We start from the raw sequence: 25,348 nt of genomic DNA on the forward strand, positions 1-25,348 counted from the left end.
CCAGGAGCTGGTGGAGTTTTTTGTTGTTGTTGTTTTTTGTTTTGTTTTGTTTTTTTAATTTTTATTATTTATTAGAGAGCGACAGACACAGAGAGAAAGACAGATAGAGGGAGAGAGAGAGAATGGGCACGCCAGGGCTTCCAGCCTCTGCAAACGAACTCCAGACGCGTGTGACCCCTTGTGCATCTGGCTAACGTGGGACCTGGGGAACCGAGCCTCGAACCGGGGTCCTTAGGCTTCACAGGCAAGCGCTTAACCACTAAGCCATTTCTCCAGCCCTGGTGGAGTTTTTGATGAGTCTTTCATTGTTGATTTCTAGCTTTAAAGCACTGTGATCTGATGTGATACAGAAAGTTACTTCAATTTTCCTGAGTTTATGGAGGCACACTTTGTGTCCTAACATATGGTCTATTTTAAAGAAGGGTCCTTGGGCTTCTGAGAAGAATGTATATTTTGTAGAGCTGTGGGGATAAGTTCTGTACATGTCCATTAGGTCTAGTTGATCTATGGTGTTGTTGAGCTCTCTTATTTCCATGTCAATTTTCTGGTTGGATGATCTATCTGTTGATGATTGTGGAGTATTGAATACTCCAACTGTTATTGTGTTGGTGTTTATTTCTGTTTTGTTGCCAAGTAGGATTTGCTTTATAAACTGTGGTACAGCTATGATTGGCACATACAGATTTATGATGGTAATGTTCTCATGTTGGTTCATTTCCTTGATGAGTAAGAAGTTTCTTTATTGTTCCTTTTTTATTACTTTTCTTTTGAAGTCTATTTACCAGATATTAATATAGCAATGACTGGTTGGCTTTTTTTAAATTTTCACATGCTTGGAATATCATTTTCCATCCTTTAACCCTGAGGAGGTGTCTGTCTTGAGTGGCGAGGTGGGTTTCTTGAAGACAGCAGATAGAAGGGTCCAGCTTTTTTTTTTTCTTTTTTGTTTTGTTTTTGAGGTAGGGTCTCACTCTAGCCCAGGCTGATGTGGAATTCACTATGGAGTCTCAGGGTAGCCTCGAACTCATGGCAATCCTCTTACCTGTGCCTCCTGAGTGCTGGGATTAAAGGCGTGCGCCATCACAGCTGGCTTGGGTCCAGTTTTTTTTTTTTTTTTTTTTTTTTTTTTGATCCACTCTGATAACATGTGTCTTTGGATGAGTGAGTTAAGACCATTAATATTTAAAATTATTACTGTGAAGTTCAAATTAATACTTGCCATGATGAGATGCTTTATGGGAATTGATACTGCCTTGTGTTTTGTACTTTTGTAAGCCTTGTCTATTATTGGTTACTGTGTTCTTCTTGTTGGCTCTTGAGATCGGTTGTTTGACTCTTCTGAGTAGAGTATTCCCTCAAGTATTCTCTGTAGGTTTGGCTTTGTATTCATATAATTATAGAGTTGACTTTTTCCATGGAAAGTTTTCTTTTCATCTTCTATTACGAGGGATACTTTTGCTGGGTAGAGTAGCTTGGGTTGGAAGTCATGGGTTTTAGACTTTAAAGTATCCCTTCCCAGGCCCTTCTGGCTTTCAGAGTTTCCATTTAGAAATCTGAGGTAATTCTAATTGGATTGCATTTGTATTCAGTGAGTTTTTTTTTTTTTTTCTCTCTCTCTCTTACTGCTTTTAGCACTCTCTCTTTATTTTCATTGTTAAGAGTTTTAAGTATGATGTGCCTTAGAGACTTTCTACTTTGGCCCTGTCTGATTGGTGTTCTGTGGGCTTCTTGTATCTAGATGGGACTCCCTTTTGAGATAATTGTTGAATATGTTCTCTAGGCATCTGGCATGGATTTCCTCTTCTGGTATACCCATTCTTTGGATGTTTGGTCACTTAAGGGTATCCCACAGTTCCCTCCTATCTGGTTCACTTGATTTTTTTTTTTTTTTTGAAATCAGCAAAGTTTTTGTCCTCCTAATCAATTTATTTTCTGTTGCATTCCAGGTCAGAGGTTCTTTCCTCCAGATGAGTAACTCTGTTAGTGAGGGGTTATAAGCTCTATTTGATTTTTTTTTTTTTTGTTGTTTCCTGTCATGTTATTTTGTAACATGTACATCTTTTTGTTGTATGATTTCAGTTTAAATTCTGATTTTCTTGATGATTCCTGGAATCCATTCTTATATTTGATCAAGTTTTCATTAAGCTTAATCAGTTGTTATTGAGATATTCCAGTTCATGACTCATCTTCAATTCATTCATAACTCTTTTGAAGGTCCTAATGTTTTCTTCAATAAAATTAAGCCTATTGTCAAAAGCTGAACATTCTAAGACATGATTATGTTAAAGTTCTTTGATATGATTGTTGGTTTTATAATGGTTTCTTCCATTTCAGCAATTTTCATTTTGGAATTGAGTTTCTGTTGATTTCTCTGTTATTTCATTGGAGGTTTCCAATGTGGGACTAGGGAAATCAGTCAGTTTTCTGACTTTTGTGGTGTTTTTTGCATTGTGGTCTACACATCTTGGGATGACACTTGATTCTATTGAGGAGGAAGCAAGTTTTTGTCCTTGCAGGATCTTCAGAGGGTGTTTTGTTTTAAATGTGAACTGGATTGGTATGCTGCTGTACAATGGGGTTTTAAGTACAGATGCCCAGATTGTGAAGATTGCATGCACATCAAAAGGAACTGGGAACTCTGGCCTACTCACTCCTCTTGAACATATTCTTCAGCACATTGGAACCACAGGTTTGGGAACCAGGTGCCAGGAAGCTGGATAGCCACAGGCAAGAGGCCTACTTCTACAGTGGCCTGTGCACCTTTTCAGTCAGGGGAATAGGGATATTGGTACCCAGAGGACAGTCAGTATATCAGAGCAACCAGCTTGTTTCCACAGCTCCCACAGTTGAGGAAGAGAAATTAAGAGGAATACACAGGGAGAGTGAGGATGGGCATACCAGGGCCCCATGCTACTTCAAATAAACTACAGTTGCATGCATCACTTTGTGCAGCTGGCTTTATGTGAGTACCTGGAATCAAACCCAGGCCAATAGCAGGCTTTACAAATAAGTACCTTCAAACACTAAGTCATATCACCTGACCTATTTTATTACTTTAATAGCAGTAGTAGCACTATTGATAGTATTATTTATAGATAATAGAGATATGTTTCTTTCTGATCTATAAGCTAGAAATTATGATTCTATCTCAATGAAGATCCTTGCTCTGTTTTATAAATGCATCCCTCAGGCAGGTCAGTTCCACTCAACCAGTTTTATTTTAAGGGATTTAATTCCATTTGTAATATTTGAGCCTTCAGAGTTTAAAGTATTTTCCTAGAGGCCTTACCTCCTAATACTTCCACAATGGAGATTTGGTTCAATTGCAGGTATTTTAGTGTCTGAATTCTCAGTGTTCCACCTCCAGTGTAAAGTGAGAGAGCTGGGGAGGTGCAGTCAGGCTATAGAGTGAGTCAAGATCTCATTGCAAGGAAAATTAAGGAGTTTGAGCTTTACTCCTATGAGTATTGGCAAGAAGCATAATAAAGCAAAGTAGCAGAGTTAAAAAGCCAGTTAATGTTTTAGAAGTAGATGGACTGGAATAAGTGGAGGACTAAAGGGAAGACCCAGTTATCATACTCCCACCAGCCTGAGAGTAGCACAACCAGGGCTACAAAAATGATGTATGAATTCATAGAAGTCTTGAATTGTTGAGGAAGTACTTACTTGACAGTGATTCATGATCTGGAGGTAAGTTAGACATCAAGCATGAATTCTAGATTTCTAGTTCAACCATCAGGATCATGGTGGATCCATTAAATGTCAGGGTAACCTTACAGAGCAGGCAGGAGTGAAGGTCAGTATGCTATGTTCACTTGGAGATAGGTTAAAGTTGAAGATCATAGAGAGAATAAATAGACAGATGAATAATAGATGACAACTGATAAGTAAATCAAATGAATACATGATAGATGATAGGTAGGTAGATAGATAGATAAATAGATAGATAGCAGGTTAATAGATTAGAGGTAGATAATGATGGACAGAGGAGAGAAGATTGATAGAATATACAACTGATAGATGGAGGTTAGGTGCTAGGTAGAAAAATGCTAGGTGACTGATAGATGATTGGTAGGTGGATGATAGATCATGATAGATAATGGATGTATAGATTGATAAATAAGTTTGTAGAGAAACATACAGTGGAGAAATATCTCAACAAAGTTAGAACTTAGAAGAGTGGCATGGGAATGTAGGCACTGTAGTAAGGGAGTTGGGCCTTAACCTGGGCAATGGACACAGTTCTGTAGGAGGGTAGATATTAAGTAGTATGGATGTACATCTTACTCAAAAACTTGTGAATGCTCAAGACAGAAATAGAGAGACTGTTTTTACATTTTACAATATTATTTCATATGTGGTTTATCAAGTAAAGGTCCAAGCTGCCTGGCAACCATCTATTACAAACATTAAAATCACAAACATTCAGTATTGAGTAAAGATTTTTCTTGTTTTGTTTTTTTTTTTTAAATTTTATTTGCATCATCCATTATTGGATAAAGCCACTGTGATTTTCTTCCTGTGAAAGCAGATATTTTTTTTTTTTGAATTAAAGAAATGTCCTGTTCCTTTGAGCAGCCAACTATATTTTACCAGGTATTACTGTTTTAGTGTCATTCCATTCATTTATACAGTTAAATCCATGTGTTTGTCTTTTCAAAAGAGACAAATTAAAAGTGGACCTTTTGTATCCTAGAAGTGAAGTAAAATAGAAAAAGGCCACTGAGAAAATGAACATAGTATACAAGACAGAATTGCTTCTTGCCATATTTCAGAGAATGGTTAGCATTTTCTCTATCACTTAATGGTACTTGAAATTCATTAGCCAATTATTTTTTTTAAATGAGAGCTCTCATTTGAATATTCTTGCTTATATTATTGAATATTTTATTATAGTAACCTCAGTTCAAAAGGAAGTCCAAAAATGGCCCATTGCTTCTAATTAAACACATTAAACTTTCAGTTATTTTATGTAGCCTTTAATGCTACAGCTACTGAAATGCATTTTATGGAAAGAATTTGTAAAGTTTTGTTTTTCCTCAAATGTGTGTAGCTATAATCCAGGCAGTGTTTTCTTTTTTTTTTAAGTATGATAGTCAATTATTATTTTTTTTTAAAAAAAAATTATTTATTTAGGGGAGAGAGAGAGAGAATAGTCATGGACATAGGCATGCCACTGCTTCCTGCCACCACAAAGGAATTCCAGCTGCTTGTGCCACTTTGTGCAGGTAGCTTTATGTGGCACTTGGGAATCGAACTTTGTTAGGCTTTGTAAGCAAGTGTCTTTAACCACTCACTGAGCCATCTCTCCAGTCCAGTAGTCAATTCTTAGTGCATCATTTTGCTCATAGTTAAGAGGCTGGCTTTAAGAATTGATGATCAATTATGATGTACTGACAGGCTCAGTCTCGTGCAGGAAACCACAGTTGCAGTAAATTCACATGTGTAATGGCTATGTGGTATCCAGAAGACAATGTGGCTCCCAGCCTTCCCTCCCTCCTCCCTCCTCTGTGAGGTTTTTCTGAACCTTGGAGGGATAGTTTAGATGTCCTGATTTTTTTTTTTTTCTGAGCCCACACTCATTACAGATTCTTGGAAATTTTGACACTCGTGCATCTCTGCATTAACCACTTCCCATTATAGTAAGAAACTTCTGTGATGGAGGCTTCAATCAGTATTAATCAATGGGAATATAGATATTTGTAGGGTTTTTGACATGCTGTCCTCTTAACACAACTACAGTAGTAGGTTCTGCCTTTGGCCTATGTCCCTAGCCATAGGCTTTTGGCCAGGTTTATAGTACTAGGCATGATATACATCCTGTGGATCAGGCCTCAAATCCAATCAGTGACAGCATTTTACCATTGATGGGGGGAGAATACATGAAACTTTACACCTCCCAGAGTAGCTAATGGTAAATATTGTTCTCTGGAAGAGTAGAGTCATATTCATTAGTATGTAGCCACTGGTAAGTTGCCCATTCCATGGTAGATATCCCATGACCATACAAGAAACTCTAATTTAGTACAATGAGTTAAAGAAAAAAAAAAAGGCATGAATGTAATATTGGTATCAAGAGAAGAAGAAATGTGTTAATGGGAGGTACAGGGGAATAGGAGAACAAGTGGTGGAATAAGCTCAAAGCATATTATATACCTGCATAAAGATTTCAAACTTAGGAAAAACAACAATAACAAATAATATTCAATGGGTTATATATGTCATATGACTCCACATACCTGATAGTCCTAGAAATTGTTCGAGTTCAGAGACAGAAACCTGTGATCATTGGAAGTTAAATGGAAAGATTGATTCTGGGGTACAAGAACATTTGGGGAAAGATTGTTTTTACATCCTGCTTATGAGGGTTGTTACATTACTGTGGTCATCTGTTAGAGCTTAAAGAACTAGAAGAGAGAATTGCATTGCATATAAATTGAACTTTACATAAATTTGCATGCGATTTTACATTCAGTTCATCTTACGAGTAGTTCCAGCTAGGCAATTAAAATCTTAAGAAAAAGTTCCCAACTGGTCACTTCTACAATTGTAAAATCCTGAATAATTTTGTGATGGCAGTTACAAGCAGAATTTAAGCATGTCATAGTCAGGGTCACCAGGCATTTCTGTCCCCACCTTCCTATTGCCTGCTACCTCTCATTGGTAATGATGTCTGGAAAGGCATGTTTAATGTCAGCATACTGGATCTGGTTGCACTTCTCTCTGACTCAAGCTCTTGACCAAGTCATTTCTGTATGTCTCCACAATTCTCTCATGTTTCTTGCTTCCTTTCTGATCACTGGCCTCTATTTCCCTTCCTGCTGTTAAAAAGGCTGTTCCACTGTCTATTAGCCTTTCATCACTAAGAACCTGACTGAGCTATGTATTCCAGTACTCACAGTCCATCCACCTAAAAACAGCTGCCTTACAACTCTCAGGTAGGTGTAGAACTCAGTGATTTTTCCAATTAATCTATCCTCAGCTCACCACTGAGACATCAGAGAGTCCTGTGCCTCATATATACTTAATTCCAAATCAATTTCTAACTGTTAAACTTTGATGAGCATTGGAGAATTTTGTTTAATGTCTGCGATACTGAAACCTTAAGGAACGTTATGCTAGTTATTAGTGGTTGACACCCCTGTCCCCTTCCTGGAGGAATGGTATGACTCCATACTGTCCTCTAATTTCTCATATCTTTATTTGGTTCTGGGGCTTTTAGCCAGCAATGAGTATATATACATGAATAAGAAATATCAGGAGCTCTCAAGAAGCCCAATGTCTATTTAGAAAGTGGGAAACTATGGCTTCAATTATAGTGAGATAGGTTATATGACTAAGGTGATCACATAATTTATTCTAGCACCAGGGATATTTTAAAAGAGAACAGGGCAGTATTAGCAGTTACCTTTACAACAATCTGCTTCAGAGTGCTGTACACTGGTATCCTGTGCTTAAAGCAGGTGTTAATAAACCATTGTGAAGCACCAGGCTGATGATCTCTCTTCCCTGGAGAGCAGAACACTGCCTGAGATAGGCATGCCACAGGAAGGATAAGAAATTGAGAAAAACAAAATAGGGGAAAATGTCATCTAAGCAGAAGGATTGAACAGATGATGAGCAGGACTCTGCATTTGTCTGTTCTAATATTATAAATGAAAAAGTCCATATAAAGTTAGAAAAGGAAGAAAGCTTATCCACATTCTTCAAAGGGAGACTTGTGCTCTTCAGTGGGCTGGGGAGACTGCTCAGTCATTAAAGGTGCATGCTTGCAAAACCTAATGGCCCAGCTTCAATTCCCTAGCACCCACATATAGCCAGACATACAAAGTCAGTCTCTCTCTCTCTCTTTCCCTCTCAAATAAATGAATAAATAAAGTATTTTTTAAAAATAACCAAGGAGCTAAATAGTATTCAGGAAGACCCACTTTAATGAAGAGAAAGTTGGGCATCTGGGTAGATGCACATGATTTTGAGAGAGTAATGTCTCCTTTCCTGCTTGGATTCCCCAGGAAAACTTCTGCATTTCATTTTTTTAATTTTTTATTTGTTGAGGTAGGCTGACCTGGAAATCACTCTGTACTCTCAGGGTGGCCTCCTGAGTGCTGGGATTAAAGACCTGAGCCTCCATGCCTGGCTTCTGCATTTCTTATGTTCATGGCCAGAAAGAAAAAAAATGAGAGTCTCTCTTTTACATATTCTATTACCATGAAAAAGATTTAAGAGTGAAGAGATTAAAGTAGAGTCACTGTGACCCAAGAGTTTTGGTTTTGGAAAGGGCTCACAGCAGTTGTCAAAATCATATTCTTTTCATCATATTCCATAAGCTACTACCAACACAAACCTACAGATTTCTCACATTTTAAATCATGGTATCATTATTTATCCTCTCCCATTACGTTCTCTTGACTCCTTACACATGCCCCTTCCACGGAACTCCTCCTTCTTCTCACCTAGTCCCTCTTCTGTTTTCGTGTCTTTCCTTCTGTATGGGTGAGAACCACTGAGTTGTGCTAGGGTTGCCTGCATGAACATGAATGGGCAATTATTTACCAGAGCACATGGATCCATCCAGTGACTGCACCACTTTTAACTGCCAATACTCCTTAGGGAGAGAAGATGTCCTCACGTCTTCCTCTGTCATATATGATGAAATGTCCATGAGTTCAATATTGTGTAGGTATTATGCTGGCTATAAGTCATGATGAAGTCATGAGTGCAATAGCCAAGTCATGCCTGGGAGACAGCATTCCACTGCTCTTTTTCCTGTCATCTGGCTCTTATCCATCTACCTTGTCCATATTGTTTCCTGAGCCTTGGAGGGGTACATCTTTCCCTACTAACAGGATAGCTCAAGTTTCTGTGTGTCTGCAGCATTACTTATGGCCAATTGTCATGCAGTGCACTGTGGTTTTCACGTTATTCTCTAGGCTACATGAAGCTAAGTATAAGTGTTAATTACTTCTCTATTAAATTTTATCAAGTGGAAAAAAGTCAGAAAACATGGTCATAGCTTGGTTTTCCACCTAACTACCTGTGTGATGTTAGAACAGTTATATTAGATCTATGTCTTTGTGTGTGTGTGTAATGTGGCATATGGTATATGTGGTATGGTGTATGCCTGTCCTATGAGTTTATCTGCAACAGCCAGAAAATGACATAAGCTATCCCCACTGCATGGTTCTTCGGCCCATTCTTATTTGAGCCAGAGTCTCTTTCTCATCCCTGATCCTTTTTTTTTTCAAGCTCTGGCCTCTACCGGACTGGGGTAACACACATGCATGGCCACAAACAGCTGGAAACCCAACTTGAGCAATCTCTCAGGCCCTCATGCTTACATAGGAATTGCTTTTAACTGCTGATCCATATCTACAACTCTACCCTTGAATGTTAGTGACCTTAATTATAAACCAGGCCAAGAATCTGTAACGTACAGATTTAGTCAGTCCAGTGGGTGACATTTGCTTAGCAGGCACTATTGGCAAGAGATGGTGAGGAGAAATAGTCTTTGCGCAAATTATTTATAGATGTACCCCTGTCCAGTTTCTTTTGCATTCTGGGAGACCTATTTATCCATGCCACTGTGCAAAGATAAAAATAGTGTATGTAATATACTATATCAGTCCTCAGCAAAATAGCTAGTACGATTGATACTATTTTAAAAAATACTTGGAATTTTCCTTAATGGTGCTCAGATACCTTAACAAGACATAGCTAGAAAGAGAGGAAAACCTGGATTTTTTCTTTTTAGGATAATAGTTTTATACTATTTAAACCTTCTTAAGGAAATAAATTTTACTAAGATTCCTGGAAAATAACCTTTTAAATTGCATAAACTAAATTTTTAGATGACCATGTGACTCTTAAATCTATATTTCAAGTTTATTTTTATGGCTTAGGAAAGTTAGGGGAACTTTAGGAAATATTTTGTCAGCAATATGATTCTGGAATGGGAAATATGACTAATAAATCTGAACGCTTGCACTACTGGAATCCACTTTCAGTAAGTTTGTTATCAGAACTGAGTAAATGAATTCAGACCTGCACTGAACTTAAACACACACACAAACACTTCCCACCTATAGCTACTACATCATTCTTTAATTGATAAAACTCTCACCTAAGCCAAAAACTCCTACATGCCCTTGCTCATATCTCAAACTCTGCTCTGTATACCATGTACTCACTCAAAGTTCAACAAAACTGTTCTAATACTATGATATAAAACTGTAAGTTTGCTTTCTTCCTATATAAGAAAAAATAAAGCAGTTGCCTTCTCTTGAAATAATTGTGATCCCCACTAGATAAAGTTTTTAGGAAGAAGAAGAAAGGATTAGATTTTTCCTTGTACTCTTCGTTCACTATCCTGACATTTCCTCTGCCTAGAATCTGTTTACTTCTCAACTTAGAAAAGTCTAACTTATTACTGACATCCCAGCTTTATTTGGATTTGAAGCACAGTAGAAACATTGCTTTCTCCTGTTCACTCTTATGGTTTATATCAATTATATCACTTATAACACATGATAGCAGTTTTGCAGAAGGCCATCTCACTGGATGCTTGAAGAGCCATTATATTATCTCTTATCCATCCTTGAATCCTAAGCTTCTCTTCCATACATTTTATTCTACATTTATGCATCAACTATTTAGTCAGGACCTATTGCTACCATTAACTGTTATTGCACAACAAACCACCCTAATTGTAATGTGATCATCTTCCCCTGGTTTCTGTGTATCATAAAGCCAGGAAAAATCTGGTTGGCTGGACAGTAACTGCTTGCTGTGTTCTCTGATCACATAGCTGGAAGGTGTCTGTGTTTCACTCTTTCCTTTCAGTCCCCAAGTCCAGTTGTCACTATATGGTCTAGTGTGATATGCCTCACCATAAGTTGGCCCTCTGGGGTATTAGATTGTTTGCCAGAGGCCCTGGGTAAATAAGCCATCAATAGTGATTATGGTAGAGCGGAAGATTGAAAGTGATTCCTTGAGTTCCCTGTGTTAATTTTCTGTCCCTATATCCTACAGCAGTTATCAATAACTTATAGGAAGACAGGGTTATGTTGATTGCATGCATTTAGAAGTTTCAGGAGATAATAAATTGTACCAGTTGTTCTAAGTCTTTACTGAGGCAGCACATCATGGTGGGGGAACATGGGGAGCAAAGGCATCCACCCTTAGGCTGGTAACTAAGGGGCAGACTTCACCATCTCCTGTAAGAGCACAGACTCAGCAAACACATAACCTTCCACTAAGACCCAACTTTTCAGTGCTGTGTACCTCTCAATAGTAACAGGTTTGGAGGTAAGTTCTCACAATGTGAATTTTGACAAGATACTTAAGATCAAATCTATAGGGCTAGAGAAATGGCTCAGCAGTTAAAGGTTCTTATTTGCAAAGCCTGATGACCTGGGTTTGATTCTCCAGTACCCACATCAAGCTAGAGGCACAAAGTTACCCATGCATCAGGAGTTCATTTGCAGTGACAGGAGGCTCTGACATGCCCATTCTCTCCCTCTTCTGTCTCTCTCTTTCTATCATACATACATACATACATACACACTTAGCCAGATAGATCATTATTATTATTATTTGCAGTGGCTAGAGGCCGTGGCGTACCCTTTCTCTTTCCCTTCCCTCCTTCCTTCTTTCCTTCCTTCCTTCCTGTCTTTTTCTTTCTTTCTTTTCTCTCCTTGTAAATAAATGATAAATAAAATATTTTTAAACATCCAACCTATAGAAGCTCCAAAGGAACAAATGTAATTTCCCCTGTGTTCCATTGGTTACCAAGATTCAAAGGGATGAAATATAGATTGTATTTATTTTTCTTCTTTTCTCCCAGTATATTTATATATGCTGGGCAAACTTATAACATACATGAATATATAATGTATAAAATATAGAATAAGTATGTTTCTATTTTTGAAATTTATATATTACATATATAATTTATATATTTTATATATAATAATATATATTATATTTATTTTATATATTTGTATTATACATATTTAGGGTATACAGAATAACATTTTGACATATGTTTATTTTGGGAAATGACTGCCATAGTCAAGCTAATCAATATATCTATTACCCAACTTAGATACTATGTGATGAGAATATATAGTATTGCTTTACTTAGTAAATTCCATATGTATAGTCAAAATGTTTTATTAATAATCCATATGCAAAGCGGGGAAGATTGCTCAGTGGTTAAAGGTACTTGCTAGTAAAGCCTGTCATAGCAGGTTCAATTCCCCATTACCCATATAAAGCCAGATACAAGCATTGAGAGGTTGCTTCTTGCAGTAAGAGATCCAGATATGCACTCTCTCTCTTTCTCTCTGTCTCTGTATCTCTCTCTATATATGTATGTATGTATGTATGCACACACACACAGAGGGGGGAGAGAGAGAGATAGTATGTTTTAAGAGGTACAAGCTCACTCTATCTGTGGATAACCTGGAATTCACTGTGTAGTCTCAGAGTGACCTTAAAGTCACAGTGGTCCTTCTGCCTCCTGAGTGCTGGGATTAAAGGCATGTGCCACCATGCAAAGAGAGAGAGAGAGTGAGAGAAGGGAGAATGGGTATACCAGGGCCTCTTGCTACTGTACCAAACTCTCAAGACACATGCATCACTTTGCACATTTGGCTTTACATGAGTATTAGGAAATCAATCGAGACCATCAGTCTGTTTGAGGGGTCTGGTGGGTCCAGATAGGTTTATGACATCACAGTTATATTTGTATAATTGAATATGTTTTAAATATCTATAATATAATTTAATAACAACCCAGTCTTCTAAACAATTATCATTTAAAGATATCTATGTTTATTTACTTTTTATCTTTAATAAATATAATAGAATGTGCTTATTTATTTACCACCAAGAATTGTTACAATATTTTTTTTTCATTAAAAAAATATATGCTGGGCTGGAGAGATTGCTCAGTGGTCAAGACACATGCAAAGCCAAAAGACACAGGTTTGATTTCCCAGGACCCATGTAACCCAGATACACAAGGTCTGGAGTTTGATTGCAGTGGCTGGAGGCCCTAGCATTCCTATTTATCTCCCTCTTCTCCCCACTCTCTCTCTTTCTCCCTTATCCCCCCTCTCAGTTCCACTTTCTCTCTTAAATAAATAAAAATAAAAAGAAATATATATGGATGTACTCACAGTCCATTTTACCAATTCAGATACCCCTTATTCAGCCTAAGCTTTCTTTCCCTAAAAAAGACAGCATCCAAATATCATGGAAAACTTAGCCTATCTCTGAAGACTCACATTTACAAAGCCAGAACCTGTGAACCTGCTGTTGGAATACTGGTCTTCTATATGGGGAACATCTTAATAGACCCTACACAGATGTATATTGGACCAAAGTACTGGAAACAATTTTTTTTTAATATTTTTTTGTTCATTTTTTATTTATTTATTTGAGAGCGCCAGACACAGAGAGAAAGAAAGATAGAGGGAGTGGGAGAGAATGGGCGCGCCAGGGCTTCCAGCCACTGCAAACGAACTCCAGACACGTGAGCCCCCTTGTGCATCTGGCTAACGTGGGACCTGGGGAACCAAGCCTCGAACTGGGGTCCTTAGGCTTCACAGGCAAGCGCTTAACCGCTAAGCCATCTCTCCAGCCCTGGAAACAAATTTTGTAGCTAAGAATATGCGTTAGCTTTTCTTCCTCTCACAACAACCCTTTAAAGGACAAAGAAACAGTTCACTGATTTTTTCTTTTTCTTTTTTTTTTTTTAAATTAAGCAAACTTTTATAGAAGCTTACATTGTGGTACAGAAATGCATTTCAACTGATTTAAGTCCAACACCAATTAAGAGAGAAATTATGGCACCAAAATTTTCCCTCTTCTATCACATTTAGATTACTATTTGATCTACATTTCTCATTTTTTTAGGCTTTGTTCCACATAAATTTGTGTGAGTTTTCAACATCAGAATTCTTAATTCTATAAGGGGGGAGGGAGAAAAAGAAATTAAACCTCAGGCCAACAAATGTCATCAAATCTACTAGGACACTGTTCAAGAACAAAATCTATCTTAAGCATTGTTCCTTGCAACAGGGCAAGTGAAAAGGTTAAGTGCTGGGCTCAGCACAGAGGCAGACTGATAAAGCTGACAGAGAGCTCCTCAGTGAAACAGTCCATCAACAGCATGCATAACACTGAAGTCAGAACTCTTCCAACCACTTGGTTTCAAACCTAGTAGGTTCTATGTGTAGAAACACTAAACAAAGGTGTTTCATTTATAAATACAGAAGGAACAAAACATCACTGCATCAATCCAGAAATTGCCAGGAAAAAAATTGTGAGGACAACAGATACAAAATTTAGTCAACTTTGCTGTTATCTCAGTTGCTTAAATCCCACAATATTTACAAATTAGCTAAAAGATGGTAACTCCAGAAAGCTGGCATTTCTAGTCTGCTCTCATTGAGTATTTTCAGAAGTCTGTTATTCATGCACTCTGCTGTATGGCTCTCAGGGCAACAGTTCTCATTTTGGACAGTCATTCATTTGATCATGTGAATGAAGACCAAAAGGAACAGGTAAAGCCAGACAGTCCACATGCGTCACAAATCACACAACTTGAAGCCACGATGGAAAGCCATAGATTCAGCTTTAAGCCCAAGTTTATAGGACGTGGTTAGTGGAAACTGGTGACAATGGCTGCTGGAAGTAAACGAAGCTGAATGATCTAAGTCCAGGACACCACTTCGCTAAATCTCCCCGCTTAAGACTTCTTGGTAAGAACCCCTCAGATCACTTAACAAGTTAGTAAAGGCAGCACACTACCGCATTAGAAGCTAACTACTAAAGAGCATCCCTTAACAGATGGTTTCCACAGGGCTCGGCTATATCTTGATCTGCCAACTGTCTACAGGTCTTCCCACTAATCATTCAGGAGACCTTTAATTTCCATTTTGAGACATTATTGTCATATTCCAGAAGAGCTCAAAAGGCCACATTCCCATGGCCTTAAAGGAAAATTAAGCCCAGGGACCAGTTCCCCCACTCCCCCATCTGGAGGGTAAGATTAGTATACAAACACACAGTGACACAGTGTATTGCTTTAACTGGGGGGTGGTGGAGTGGGAGGCAAGACACCATGGTGAGGGGAGAAAGCAAACGACTTTAAATGTAGGAACAATCATTCAAATAGTTATACACAAATGAACTGGAATCATTTTCTTAAGGACTCAACTTGTGGAAGAAAAACTTTAGTTGTGTTGCCAAAAAACACATGTATGAAGTAGAAACTGGTTTTTTTAGATAACATTAGCAGAGAATATATTCTAGAAAGTGGAGGCAACTAGATGTAACATTCTGGTAGCAATTTAACAGAACAGTCCCAGATGGTCAGCTGAGGCCAACATCTAATGAGGACGAAAGCCTTGTCTGTGGGGAATTTGGACGATACTTCCAGAAATATTATACTGTGCATAAACCAAATTGAATTGTTTCCACATGAGTTGTAAAGTTTCATATAGTAAAAGTTTTTTTCTACATGCACTTCAATTTCACAGCAAGAGTGGCATAGAATACCTAAACACAGAAGACAGCATTCATGCAAGATATCTAACTCCTTGATAAAATAATACATACACTTCAAAATGTCATTACACCTAGGGCTTTTGGCAACTACAAGGTGGTGGTCATGGACAGCAAGGCCCCCAGTATCAACATCTAGGAATCAGCCACCACCTTCTATGTGTCTTCTCTTTTTGCACTTTTTCTTCATCTTTCTTAACCAACACTGTTGTTGCTGCTTCTTAGCAAAACTGGTAAAAACAAAATTGTAATCATTGAACATGGCACTCTGGCAATCAAGACTTTTAAAACCTTCAATCTTTTGGGTGAAGAAAGCACTGTGCGACATTTAGAATTCTATTAACAAACAAGGTGGCCACAAACTTTCCTGGATTGAAGATGTCCACAACTTTCCTGATCAGGTCTGACTTAAGTTTGTTTCAAAGCTGACATAAGAAAATTCTGGTTCTGGAGTGATGTGAATTGTCCAATAAGTTTCATCTGATTTCATGCCATTCATTGAATACCCACAAGGATTGAACAGTGTGGCATCAATGACAGAACCTGAAATCAGGTCACAAATTCCACTCTCACAAGTGACATCCTTTGCGGTAATGCCATCTTTCATGTAGAACTCGTCCATAACTGCTGGGTTAAGCTTACTCATCAGAATTTCCAGGGTTTGATCTGCAAAATTTAAAGTATACAAGTACCAACAGTCAGAATTCATACGTCCCATAAAATATGCTGCTCCATTTGGGAAAATTGCATTCAGAAACTATTTCGTCTTGGAAATCCCAGTGTGAGTACCCTTGGTGAGAAGGCTTCATGAAATTCTTCCGAGAATAAAAGAAGCTTTGAATTGAGTCAAACTCACTGTAATCCCTAGCAAGCTTCAACAGGGGAACCAGTGCTTTCAGCAAAGGGGTGGTACCACATGTCTTCAAAATGAAATGTCTCTTGAAGACAAAGATGCTACTCTCACTGAGTACATAAGCTTCCTGTTTGTCAGTTTTTGTCACACTTATGATTGAGCATTGCACATCCTTCAAAAGGACGTCCCACTCAGACCTCGAGATGGTGTGAAGATCCCCAGATCTCTGGTTCAAGTCAGATTGTTGCCTGGAGAACAAAGCCTCCAGCAACTTCTCGGACCCTTCGAAAAAGTGTGCAGCTTCCATCACCATGAGACTAGTGAACAACCAACAACCACAGAAAATCAACTAAAATTAAATCTCTTCTCCTGCCACTGCAGATTGTTCCAGCTGTGTTACTAAAGTTCAGGTTCCTTTTGTTTTGTTTTTGTTTTTTTGCTATAATTTTATATTATCTTTTTGTAGAAAAAAAAAGAATTAATAAAAATTTTCCCTGCTATTTTCGTGAGTGAAAGTTGAACATGAGTCTGTTGGAAATAAAAAGGCAGATAGAGTTCAGTCTCTGGTAGTCCACTGCTTTCCCCATTAGAGAGTTGAGCGAGCGCTAGCTAATGTCGCCGGCCATACTATTTAAGCAGATACTATTACAATTATATTCTTCATATGTCATCTGCATTTCCCTCACAGTTTATGTGATGTTGGTCCTGTAGAACTTCCCAAGCACATTTCTGTTTGAGGTTTTAGTGCCTGTTCCTTCCTGCCAAGTTCAACTCAAATGGGATCTACTGTGAGAAGTAGGACCACCCACAAATCTCACTTCTTCATTTTCTACCATATTTAGCTAATCTGTATTTTTTATTATTATGGATATACTTAGTATGGATGCATCATGTACTGGTACCATCCTTTCCCTTGTCCCTGCTCCCATTCCACTGGGGAGAGGGCTCATATTTATTTTTTAAATGTCCATACTTTGCATTAGATTATCAGAACTTCTCCATGCTTTAAAATTTATTCTTTTATAAGTGCTAGTGTATTTTATTTTAAAGTGTTTACTAAATTTTCTTTATCCATTTATTCACTGATAGACCTCTCACTGGGTGATAGCAAGATTCCACATGACCCTGTGGAGTGGGAATCTATTCTGTGGCGACCTTTGGAAAAGACAATGTGGAATACTTACATTGTGCCAGAAACTGATTTAAGCTTAATAAAGCCAGAATTAAGTAAGGCATGGTCTCCGCCTTTAATCCCAGCACTAGGGAGGCAGAGGTAGGCCACCCTGAGACTACATAATGAATTTCAGTTCAGCCTGAGCTAGAATGAGACCCTACATCAAAAATAAATAAATAAATAAGAAGGAAAGAAAGAAAGAAAAAAGAAAAGAAAAGAAAAGAAAAGAAAAGAAAAGAAAAGAAAAGAAAGGCATGGTCTCTTCACAGCATTTTCACAAAGAAGACATGAAATATGAATGTTAAAAATATGAAAGATAAGATAATTGCATGATATATTTCAGTAAGAGTTTATTAAAGAGGCATTTTTCAGGAGATCACTAAGAAGCAATTGAATCTGTCAGGGTGTGAGGAGTTTCTTCCAGGAAGAAGACCTAGCTAGGTCAATAAACTTGAATTGGGTTTAGGATTGGAGTATGGGGAGGTCAAGAAAAATGCCAATGTGAATAAAGGGTCATTTATTCAGTGGCAGAGTAATAAAACATGACAACCAATGCACAGAACCCAGAAATGGGGTCCTCAAAGACCGTAATATAAAGCTTTGAATTTATTGTAAATGAAATGCAAAATTATTGAGGCTTTACAACAAGAGGGTAATAAAACTCTGGATTCAGTGTAGGGATGGTTGAAGAGAGAATAAGGGAAACAGTGAGTGTGATTAGGAGACAATTTATGTTGTCAGATCAAGTATTTGGGAAATATGGTGTGGGGTGGAGTAGTAGACACAAACAAAGTAGTGAGTGTTATTGAGGCACAGTTGGTTGCATGTGTAAAATAATGAAAATTTTCCTATTCAGTGATCACATTTTGGGTTAGTGTTATGTGTACTATCTGGATAGGTCCATTATATTGTAATTCATTGTACAGTTTTTACTCACATATGAATTTTATTGAACATGTAGTACATTGTAGGCATCCAACAAATACTTGAAATTAATTTCACCTTTCTTGAATAGATTTTATTAATTAAATGTACCTAGAATCCATTAGTTAATTTATTGTACCTATTTTTATCATTATATAAAACTGACTATTAAAACTTGTTTCTACTTGAGCTCTCCTACAAATCCTAAGGACCCATGTTTGACTCTTCAGATCCCATATAAGCCACACACTTAAAGGTGAGACAAATGCAAGGCTGCACATGCTCACTAGCTGGTACAAGTGTCTGGAATTTGATTTCAGTTGCTTGAGGCCCTGACACACCAATTCTTTCTCTCTTTCTCTCTTTCTCTCTATCTCTTACTTACTCTTTCTCTCTCTCTCTCTCCCTCTCTCTCTCTCTCTCTCTCTCTCTCTCTCTCTCTGTTTAAAATAAAAAAAAATGAAAAATGTAAGCTTTAATACGGCCTATCCTCCATGAATCCTTTTACAGAAGAAGGGGTTTGTGAATGGATGAATAGATGGACAGTCTGATGGGTGTCTATAAAATGGATACTCGATGGAGGTACCACGACTGCTGCACATCTATAAAAAGAAGAACACATGCAGAGTAGTAGTTATCTCTTCTCCATATTCTGATGCATGAAGAGAATTTATTCATAAGTTACTGACTGTTACATAAGTTTTACTTAGTTGGTGCACTGAGGCATATTTCTCATTGCTTATTAAGTCAAAAAAAAATTCTTCTTCTGTGACCCGCTTTCCACCTTGTGAACTTATTTTTATGTTTTCCAGTTCTAACTTCATCTACAGGTTATTTTAACTAGACCTGTTTGCAGGAAGGATAAGAGTCTCTAACCATTTTTGAGTCTGAGGTCCTGAGGGGGGAAAAATGTATAATTGGAGTAAATGAAAATGGATCCATTTTTGAAAAGAGGTCATTTTCTAAGTTGTTAGAGTCAATCTTTAAAGAAGTAAGTTTAATGCAACAAAATAGCAGTTTAGATACATAAACTTTTCATAGTATTAATTTCCTAAAATATTAAAATAATAGAAATTTAAAATATGATATGGAACTTATATTTTTCCAGATTATATAGTTAAATAACATTCTACTCTACTATATTTATTATTTTTTATTACCTTAGCCTGGTTCAAACAATGCTGTCTTCTAGCTTATTTCTTTTACTGATGTCTTTCCAAAATGATTTTGGAGACAGTCTGTGAAAGAAGAGAGACAGTCTGTGAAAAAATGTATCCAACTTCAATTGCCTAGAATGTATTATTATGTCAGCAGAAATTCTTACCAAGGAATCTTCATTGCCTACTATGTAGCATGGCCTGCTAGGTGGGTAAAAATCCACCCGCAGACTGAGCATCTGAGATTAATTTGTAGAATGTTGGCTGATCTCCACAACTTAGTTAAGGTCCTGCATTTTTGCACAAAGCTTTGTGTTAGTAAATGCACAGGGAAAAATATCACTAATTAATAATCACAGTATCCATAAGATGAAATAAGACCATCTGATAAGGAAGTATCCAAATTCAAAAGGCATTCATGGAGAGAGCAGTCACAGTAATGTAGTACTAACACTCAGCATCCATGAAACACAAACAATTTGAAAGATTATTTTTCTACTCACCATCCAAAACATAAAAATACTCAAGAATTATGGAGTAGATGAGACATATTTTATTTATGTGCCTTCCCATGAACGTCCTCTACCCATCCCTCCAACAGGTTATTGTTAATAATTTTAGAATAAAATGTTTTCAAATGTATACTTAGCATTAGTTATTTGGGTAGAGAGAAGGTGCCCATATGAAAATGAAGAGTAATATAGGTCAAGAGTCAGTGGACTAGCATTAAAGTTTATATCATTTTTAGCCAGGCATGGTGGCACACACCTTTAATCCCAGCACTTGGGAGGTAGAGGTAGGAGGATCACCACGAGATCTCTATGAAAACAAAATAAAATATAAAAGTTAATGCCATTCTTATAAAAATGTGGCAGTTCACTAAAACCTGGGCCTAAGAAATACATGTTGTCATTATTGAGATTGTTGCTATAAAACAGATTGGAAGCGAGTCCATTGTGTGCATCAATGGAATGTCTAGACTTAACACCTGGTTAATTGAGGATTAATTAACAAATGTACACAGTCATCATAAAAGAACAGTCTAGTATTGCCCTTCCATAAAAACCATTAATGAACTTTCTGAGGCAAAATTTTCCAAATATATCTGTTGTCACTGAATGAGTTGAATTGTTAGGACTGGTTCCTAAACTGATATCCCTAGACCTTAAAGGATTGGAACCACCCTAATTTGTTTCAGAATGTTTATCGCACTGTGTACAAGATCATCTGTTTTGTGGTAGGGAACCTCAAGATATTTTCAATGCTGAAATGACTCTGTGTCCACAAAGGATAGAAACACAGTATAAAATTATATGAGCCACTTAAATATTGATGAATATCTATAAAAGATGATGATCCTAGAATTGGAAAAAGTGGGACAAAAGTGTCAAATCTGGCAAGAACTCAATAGCTGAGCAGTTGTTTGTTGGGCCACTCAAACTAATAATAAAATGCTGTCTTTTCTCTCAATATAAATGTTTTAGAATTATTATATTTGTAGGAAGTATGAATGTTTATTGAAACACTATGTATAAAATATCAACTCTTGAAAACTTCTGTCCTTAATGACTTGGAAACCAGATGAGAATTCACTTAATATTACTCTGAATTGCTAAGCAAGTTACACAGACCAAGGAAACTGGATGGATCCAGTTGCACTGGCAGCAGGCATCGAGCTATCATGTCAGGACCAGGGCTGGGATGGATGACCCTTCATCTTTATCATAGTGTAAAGAGGGACAGTCCAAGAGGCTTATTTCATAATACCATTTTTTTTCCAAATATAGTCCCCCCTCCAGAGTACAGGCACTGGCTGAGAAACATGCAAACCCAATGTTCCATTTATAAATTGTCTTAGGTGTGTAATTTAAGGTTCCCAAGTGACTGGTACACAGTGAAATTTTTAAAACTACAACCTATTTTCCATGTCTGTTCCTCAACTGAGATAGGATAGGAAGCATAATTCATAGCCCTGCTACTACTGTATAAAATAAGAGAAGGGAACTCCCTGAAGGGAGATCAATGTTAGATCAAAAAGAAAACAAAATAGTACAAAATTGGAGCAGCAAAAATAAAATGATTTAGCAGCCTGAGCAATACTTTAATTGATGAAATTCTCCCTATGCACACAACAAAAGCCTTTTATGCTTCAGCATTACTATATAAAACTACCTCTGTATCAGGGTTCCCACTCTCTAGTTAGAGGGGCATTCATTGGAATAGATTTGGTTATTTTTCATCACCTGAAGTAGAGAAGTCGTCTGCCTCCTGACTTCCATTGTGACATACTGGCAGTTTGGTGGACTTCCTCCTTTTCTCTGAGTGTCGTGTCTGCCTGGACATAGGAAGCGCATGTGTCCTGCTGTTCTCTTGGTCTTGTCATGAGGGTCTTGTCCTTGCAGAGAGCCCTTGTGATTTTTCACATATTCCAGGAAGGTAATGTGCCTAATCACAGGATGAAGGGTTAAGAAATTATCCTTGCTTATCTAAGTAGTGTTATATCAACATTATCTATATAAAGTATTGAAAATGACATTTTTGAACTTATATGATTAGACTTAAGAAGTTATCTCTGAAACACAATATGGAGTTTCTTCCCATCTTAATAATCCTGTTAAAAGTTTTATTTAGTTCATAGGCCATTAGATAATTTTATGTCTCATCCAAATTTGTTCTATTACCTGATATTTCTGAGTATCATCTTTACAGATATTCCTCTGTACAAAGATACAAATGGAATTTTGCTTGGATTTCCTGGATTACTTGGATAAACAGTTGTAATGCAATAAGTTAGAACAAAAGTTCCCTTTGGGGGCTCTTTAATTCTATAGGCCTGAGTTCATTTTAGAAAGACACGGTTGAGTCTCTGTCATAAAAATGAATTTAGAGCTCCAAATGTATGTTTTATGTTAATGTTCATTGGTAATGATTCAATAGAAGAAGAGAAAATATTTCCTCATTATATATCCTTTCTTAGTGAATATGAAGGCATGCTATAGGTATGAATTTAGTATACTTCTCTACAATGTACATGAGAGGCAAGCTACTTCTCTGAGACCTCAGGTGTCTGCTCCATGGAATGTGTATGTGCTACAACATAACAAAACCTCTTGTTACCTGCCCTGAGGTTATTATAAGACAATGTAATTAACCATTGGATCATCCCACATTCTGCCCTCTTTTCCTGGGAGAATTTCTCTAAATGAATCACTAAAGTAATGCTGTAACATTTATAAGATGAAAGGCTGAAATGTTTAGCTAAAAGAAGTAGAATTCTAATATTGCTTTCTTCAGTAATGTGTGCATGTTATGTTTGAATCCAAGAGGGAGCAGTTATGTCTCAGAGCATGTAAGGGCTAGAGCTGTTGTAAATGAGAAGATATACCATCTGCTCTTTTTCTGACATTTATTTTCTCATGTATTTTCATCAGTGTATGTTTGCTTTCTTTAACTGCCATTATTTATCCTGCAATATATGCATTGTGAATACTTTTCTCTTACAGCTATTTGTAAGCATCCTTCTCTTAGGATATGTACTCAGAAAATGCCACCCACAATAGCCATGCTATTTTCTATTTAATGCAATCTCATATCATCTCCTCTCTGAGGAGATATGTTTCTTGAGAAAACAGTACAGTACATTTGTTAAAATTTTAAGCTTAATAAATTTGCCATAATACACATAGCATTGAGAAGTGGCAAACAATATTTTCAGACATCCTGCTTTGCATGCAGTGTGCCCCATACTTTTTCTTTTCAGAAACATGCTCAAATGTCATCAAAATGTATAGGTGGATGTTACCTATTTAACAGTATACATTCTTCTCAAACAGAGCATTTTGTTTAAGTCATAAATTCAGTGATGACACTGAATTACAACAAGGACCATTAGAGTCATTTTAAGCAATTGTCTTGATTCATCCCAAACTAAGCATAAAGTACACAGAGCTAAATGAAGTATTTAAACACTTAGTACAAAAAGAATGACCAACAACAACAACAAAAAAATCACACGAAAGTGTATTATAAAACTGATCAACAAGTTAAACTGACACAATGATTTAAGTTGTATATAGCTTAGAGCAAACTTAAGTATCTCATTCTTAAATGTTAGTCTTATAAATCTTCATTTAACATTTGGAGCCAAGACTAAAGTCACTCATTATTATCTACATGCTCAGCTCTATCTACTTGTAGGAAACACATGCTCCCAGAAAGCTTAGAAAGCAATTTCATTTATAGTGGAGTGGTAAAAAATTTTCACTTTGAATCTCTGCGGGGAAGCATGGGTTATTGAAGGTTTTCTGTTGAGAAACAATTACTCTATCCATTTACTGAATATTGTTTATTTTTATGTTGTGTGAAATGCCCTGTGGGCCTCTTAGAACTTACTGGAAGAACCAATTTAGGAAGAAAATATCCAATTAGCTCAAAATTTTGTAATACACACAGACTTTGCATTCTTTGAGTGTCAATATTTTATTTTTTGAAGTCCTCATGTGATTCCTAAGGTGTTGAGTCTTGCCTCTGAAATTGTTCTTCATTTCAACATGGTCTACCAAGTTAAAGTTACTAAATATAACACATCAAAGAATTTATTTATTCGATAGGGCCAAGGATCAAACACAGGACCTGGTACTTGCTAGGCAAGCACAAAGCTTCCCATTTTCTAAATATTTCTATATTTATAAAGGACATGTGCTGATTCATAGCATGGGAACATAACTGCAATTGAATATCTCTGATTTGTGGTACCAAGATCAGAAACTTTAAACTTAAGCTCAACATTTCTACCATTATCAAAACACATTTTTAGCTCTGTGTTAAGGTTTACTTCTCATGCTGCCTTTCACCCAGGACTGACAGGAGATGGGCTGTCTCTCCATTTATCAGCCTTCATAGCTTTCTGCCTTTACATGTTAAAATAATAGCTGAGTAATCTGCATTTTATTTTCAATAATAATGATACTGAAAATTTATTGGATATGCTAAGTGTCAAGTACTATTCTTTTTGGTTTAGTGACTCTGAAATTTTACAGACTGCACTAGAAATACAAATGAGTTGGGAATACCTTTGAATATTTTCTCTCTCTCTCTCTCTCTCTCTCTCTCTCTCTCTCTCTTTCTCTCTCTCTCTCTCAGATTTTAAATTCTGTCATTTCCATTCCTTACTCTATCCCCTTATCCTTTATTTATTTATTTTTATTTACTTATTTGAGAGCAACAGACATAGAGAGGAAAAGGGAAAGAGAGAGAGAGAGAGAGAGATAGAGAATGGGCACAACAGGGCCTCTGGTCACTGTTAATGAACCCCAGATGCATGTGCCACCCTGTGCATCTGGCTTACCTGGGTACTGGGAATTGAGCCTTGAACTGGGGTCCTTAGACTTCATAGGCAAGTGCATAACTGCTAAGCTATCTCTCTAGCCCTATCCCCTTATCCTTTATTCACAGTCTCTTCATCTCTATTCACTTCTTCCCTCACAAGAAAAGAATATTTTTAGATCTTTTGTTTTTAGTCATTTCTAATTTTTTTTATTCAGTCTTCTTATATCCAGTCTTTTTTGTAACGTACATGTGATATATGTGGTAAGGCTATGATGTAATATAATTAATATGTGTGAATATTGTATACCCATATGAATAATTGTGTTTGAATATTGTGCA

General features: G+C 37.0%; 1 protein-coding gene and 1 pseudogene across 4 annotated transcripts in view; one reads left to right on the forward strand and one right to left on the reverse strand.

Annotated features, from left to right (window-relative positions):
• Cntn3 (contactin 3) overlaps positions 1-25,348 on the forward strand; it is a 443,276-nt gene that overhangs the window by 333,820 nt on the left and 84,108 nt on the right. The gene's annotated exons all lie outside the window — the stretch shown is intronic.
• On the reverse strand, positions 15,716-16,733 carry LOC105944970 (annotated as a pseudogene).

The sequence above is a fragment of the Jaculus jaculus genome, chromosome 14, assembly GCF_020740685.1.
Source record: "Jaculus jaculus isolate mJacJac1 chromosome 14, mJacJac1.mat.Y.cur, whole genome shotgun sequence".
Classification (NCBI taxonomy): Eukaryota; Metazoa; Chordata; class Mammalia; order Rodentia; family Dipodidae; genus Jaculus; species Jaculus jaculus.